Here is a 6,000-nt window from a genome sequence, read left to right as displayed (position 1 = left end):
TATTGCTACTGCTGCTACTATTACTACTACTAATACTGCTGCTACTAGTAATACTACTACTGCTACTGCTGCTGCTGTTAATATTGCTACTGCTACTACTGCTGCTACTGCTGCTACTACTACTAATACTGCTGCTGCTACTACTAATACTACTACTGCTACTGCTGCTGCTGCTGTTGTTAATATTGCTACTGCTACTACTACTGCTGCTGCTGTTGTTGCTACTGCTGCTACTGCTACTACTATTGCTACTGCGGCTGCTGTTGCTACTGCTACTGCTGCTACTACTGCTGCTGCTCCTACTGTTGCTGATGCTGCTACTGCTGCTATTGCTGTTGCTACTGCTGCTACTGCAACTGCTGCTACTGCTGTTGCTACTGCAACTGCTGCTACTGCTGATACTGCTGCCACTGGTACTGCTGCTGCTACTACTACTACTACTACTGCTGCTGCTCCTGCTACTGCTACTACTACTACTATTAGTACTGCTGCTACTGCAACTGCTGCTGCTGCTGCTGCTGCTCCTACTACTACTACTACTGCTGCTACTGCAACTGCTGCTGCTACTGCTACTACTACTACTACTGCTGCTACTGCTACTGCTGCTGCTGCTACTACTACTACTACTGCTGCTACTGTTGCTACTGCTGCTGCTGCTACTACTGCTACTACTACTACTACTGCTGCTATTGCTACTGCTGCTGCTGCTGCTGCTACTACTACTACTACTACTACTGCTACTGCTACTGCTGCAACTGCTACTACTACTACTGCTGCTACTGCTACTGCTGCTACTGCTGCTGCTGCTGCTACTGCTACTACTACTGCTGCTGCTACTGCTACTACTACTACTGCTGCTACTGATACTGCTGCTAATGCTGCTGCTACTACTACTTCTACTACTACTGCTGCTACTTCTACTGCTACAACTGCTGCTGCTGCTACTGCTACTACTGCTGCTGCTGCTGCTACTGCTTTTGCTACTGCTACTGCTGCTGCTGCTACTGCTACTGCTGCTGCTGCTACTGCTGCTGCTGCTGCTACCTCTACTACTGCTACTGCTGCTGCTGCTGCTGCTGCTGCTGCTACCTCTACTACTACTACTACTGCTGCTGCTGCTGCTACTGCTACTACTACTACTATTACTACTGCTGCTACTGCAACTGCTGCTGCTGCTGCTGCTCCTACTACTACTACTACTGCTGCTACTGCAACTGCTGCTGCTACTGCTACTACTACTACTACTGCTGCTACTGCTACTGCTGCTGCTGCTACTACTAATACTACTGCTGCTACTGTTGCTACTGCTGCTGCTGCTACTACTGCTACTACTACTACTTCTGCTGCTATTGCTACTGGTGCTGCTGCTGCTGCTACTACTACTGCTACTACTACTACTGCTACTGCTACTGCTACTGCTACTGCTCCTGCTACTGCTGCTGCTGCAACTGCTACTACTACTACTGCTGCTACTGCTACTGCTGCTACTGCTGCTGCTGCTGCTACTGCTACTACTACTACTGCTGCTACTGCTGCTACTGCTGCTGCTACTACTACTTCTACTACTACTGCTGCTACTGCGGCTACTGCTGCTGTTGCTACTGCAGCTGCTGCTGCTACTGCTACTACTGCTGCTGCTGCTGCTGCTGCTGCTGCTGCTGCTGCTACTGCTGCTACTGCTGCTACTGCTTTTGCTACTGCTACTGCTGCTACTGCTACTGCTGTTGCTACCGCTACTGCTACTGCTGCTACCTCTACTACTGCTACTGCTGCTGCTGCTGCTGCTACCTCTACTACTGCTACTACTGCTGCTGTTGCTACTGCTACAGCTGCTACTACTACTGCTACTGCTACTGCTACTGCTACTGCTGCTGCTGCTACTGTCGCTACTGCTGCTGCCACTTTGGGTTATCTTCATAGTAAAGTACTTTAACCAGGGACCAGGGAGCATTACAGACAGCAGACCTTCTTTGTATATGAAGTAAACAGCAGCATAATATGGGGAGCCTCAGTCAAACCAGATGGCTGCACTGTACACACACACACACACACACACACACACACACACACACACACACACACACACACACACACACACACACACACACACACACACACACACACACACACACACACACACACACACACACACACACACACACACACACACACAGGTTAAATTAATTAATTTAATTACGTTTTTCCACTTTAGGATGTTGAATGTCCTCCCCCTGGGATGTCTTCTCACTAAAATATATGATACGGAAAGGTGGAGGTAAGGTAAGTCTTAGCGTACATTGTAGTAGTGTTTGAGATCCTGTTTACATGTATACTTTTATGCCAACTATACTATTTTTTTTTTTATTGTTTTGTGAAATACAGACAGGCTTGAATAATTCAAGAAAATTCTAAATATTGTAGGAGAGAACAGAGTATTCTATGCTTAAACACTTTGTTGAGGTTCTCTTCTCCATGTCCTCAAGCCTTAAGGTGAAGATCCATGACTTTTATTTTCATCTCAAAGCGTCTCAGAGCCAAGCAAACAAACTGTTGTATGGATGTACCATTGATTTCACATTCACACGTCCAGACTTAAAGGGACTATGGGATTGCCCATGAATCCCAAATCTGTGTGCAACCAACCCACAGTCTGTCAAGTCGACAGCCACTCTCTTCTGTAAACTGGCAAGATTATTCACTCAACAGGATCTCCCTCCTTTCATCCTGCAAACTACTGTACAGGCCAATCCGGCCGCTGACAGCCCAGTGATAGCATACAGATGGAAATTAAGTGGAGTGGTGGAGTGGAATGGTTCTGTTTGTCAAGCATAGCAGGGCCGGCTGGCTGGCTGTGGAGTCCGAGTCCTCGCAGTACTTTACAACGCGTACTACGGCTAATCACTCAAGACAATGTACACCACACAGCTAAACCTGCCACACACAGTAACACAGCTCATTACTTAAACATCAATATAGGCTTAGTGTTACCATAAAAGTAACACTCACACTCCTACACTGTACACCTACAGAAACAGTTTTAAGACAAATCATTGTATAGTTATGCATGGAAGACACCGAAGCAGTACTCTACATTTTGACCTGAAAAGTGAAATGGCAGAGCTGGCAAACTCAAAAGAGCCAGTTGACCTTTGATTGATCAATTAGAAGACATGTTGTGGTTTTCTTATCTGTGTAGTTATCACTTTTATCAGGAAATGCTTTATTTAGCCATGTGAAGGACATCTTCCTGGAGTCATTGTTCTCTGTCCATCAGATTTCACCATTGATGGAGTAAATCACTTTTGACCGTCTGAAAAATTGACCGTCTCTAAATAATGATTTAGGTCTATTTGCAAGTTTTTCTCTACTCTATCTTATCAGTAAACCAAGCGTTTTCCTCCTTTCTTAGGGGTTGAATGAAAGGCCCCAGCTTTTTTCTTGTGAATCAAGGCGGAGGAGAGGCCTTGTCCTGGACTGATTCATGTCCACACACTAGCGGAATATTATGCCTGGATAATTGATTGTGGGAGCAGCATGGCTCCCGTTGCATCTCGATGGTGCTGCCGAAATGTCACCATACTGATGTTACAGCGTTGCAGATATTAAAGGCACTGCTCTCAAAGGCTTCCATCCCAGCCTCGTCCTCTCCCACTGTGTCTGGGAAGACAGCACTCTTCTGTTTGTCAGGGTTTCATTTCAGACAGGCACATCTCACATGGCCTTATCTGCACAGGACAGCGCACCCATTTCGAGAAGAAGCATTGAACATTTCCAATCATAGGAATATATCAGCTTTCTCTTTTAAGTGGAAATCAAAAGTATGGGAATAGTAAGAAAAAACAGACATAATTGAGATACCACTGTATCTGTCCATAGGTAGTTTATATCCAAATGCCTGGAAAAATTACATTCCAAGCTGAAAGTGTCCATTCCAACAATAATAAAAACAGCATTAATTTCAGGAAAATATTTTCATGCTAGTTTTGAAAAGTTGTTGAGCGAAAATGTTTTAGAAATTGAAGTCACATTTACTATAAAAAAGTATGGGATTAAGTGCGAGGAATCCAGTTAATTTGAGCTGGAGTTAGTGGATAGAATACCAAAAGCATGGCAGGGACAGGTAAACTATGTTAATCTTTAAGGCTTATACTGGTAAAAATAGAATAAACCTGCATGCCTCTTCACTTGCATAAAGCCCCTGAAACGCTGGGTGAGCTCAACCATTTCCAAAGAAAGTAAAAAACTTCAGCCCCTATCAATAATAGCTGGGGTACCTGACCCAGCTATATTATTTGTAGAACCAGCTTACATACAGACATGCTACTCAGTGAGGTAATATACACTGCTCAAAAAAATAAAGGGAACACTTAAACAACACAATGTAACTCCAAGTCAATCACACTTCTGTGAAATCAAACTGTCCACTTAGGAAGCAACACTGATTGACAATACATTTCACATGCTGTTGTGCAAATGGAATTGACAAAAGGTGGAAATTATAGGCAATTAGCAAGACACCCCCAATAAAGGAGTGGTTCTGCAGGTGGTGACCACAGACCACTTCTCAGTTCCTATGCTTCCTGGCTGATGTTTTGGTCACTTTTGAATGCTGGCGGTGCTTTCACTCTAGTGGTAGCATGAGACGGAGTCTACAACCCACACAAGTGGCTCAGGTAGTGCAGCTCATCCAGGATGGCACATCAATGCGAGCTGTGGCAAGAAGGTTTGCTGTGTCTGTCAGCGTAGTGTCCAGAGCATGGAGGCGCTACCAGGAGACAGGCCAGTACATCAGGAGACGTGGAGGAGGCCGTAGGAGGGCAACAACCCAGCAGCAGGACCGCTACCTCCGCCTTTGTGCAAGGAGGAGCACTGCCAGAGCCCTGCAAAATGACCTCCAGCAGGCCACAAATGTGCATGTGTCAGCATATGGTCTCACAAGGGGTCTGAGGATCTCATCTCGGTACCTAATGGCAGTCAGGCTACCTCTGACGAGCACATGGAGGGCTGTGCGGCCCCCCAAAGAAATGCCACCCCACACCATGACTGACCCACCACCAAACCGGTCATGCTGGAGGATGTTGCAGGCAGCAGAACGTTCTCCAAGGCGTCTCCAGACTCTGTCACGTCTGTCACATGTGCTCATGTGCTCAGTGTGAACCTGTTTTCATCTGTGAAGAGCACAGGGCGCCAGTGGCGAATTTGCCAATCTTGGTGTTCTCTGGCAAATGCCAAACGTCCTGCACGGTGTTGGGCTGTAAGCACAACCCCCACCTGTGGACGTCGGGCCCTCATACCACCCTCATGGAGTCTGTTTCTGACCGTTTGAGCAGACACATGCACATTTGTGGCCTGCTGGAGGTCATTTTGCAGGGCTCTGGCAGTGCTCCTCCTTGCAAAGGCGGAGGTAGCGGTCCTGCTGCTGGGTTGTTGCCCTCCTACGGCCTCCTCCACGTCTCCTGATGTACTGGCCTGTCTCCTGGTAGCGCCTCCATGCTCTGGACACTACGCTGACAGACACAGCAAACCTTCTTGCCACAGCTCGCATTGATGTGCCATCCTGGATGAGCTGCACTACCTGAGCCACTTGTGTGGGTTGTAGACTCCGTCTCATGCTACCACTAGAGTGAAAGCACCGCCAGCATTCAAAAGTGACCAAAACATCAGCCAGGAAGCATAGGAACTGAGAAGTGGTCTGTGGTCACCACCTGCAGAACCACTCCTTTATTGGGGGTGTCTTGCTAATTGCCTATAATTTCCACCTTTTGTCAATTCCATTTGCACAACAGCATGTGAAATGTATTGTCAATCAGTGTTGCTTCCTAAGTGGACAGTTTGATTTCACAGAAGTGTGATTGACTTGGAGTTACATTGTGTTGTTTAAGTGTTCCCTTTATTTTTTGAGCAGTGTATATCACACTTTACTGGGATCTACATTTTTATACAGTCCATCTATGCTATATGCTCCACTGTGGATAGGAAAAAAGCAGAGGAAGTGAATTG

This window comes from Salvelinus fontinalis, chromosome 18 (assembly GCF_029448725.1).
Source record: "Salvelinus fontinalis isolate EN_2023a chromosome 18, ASM2944872v1, whole genome shotgun sequence".
Classification (NCBI taxonomy): domain Eukaryota; kingdom Metazoa; phylum Chordata; class Actinopteri; order Salmoniformes; family Salmonidae; genus Salvelinus; species Salvelinus fontinalis.
The sequence above is the reverse complement of the archived record's forward strand: the minus strand, read 5'-3'. Positions refer to the sequence as shown.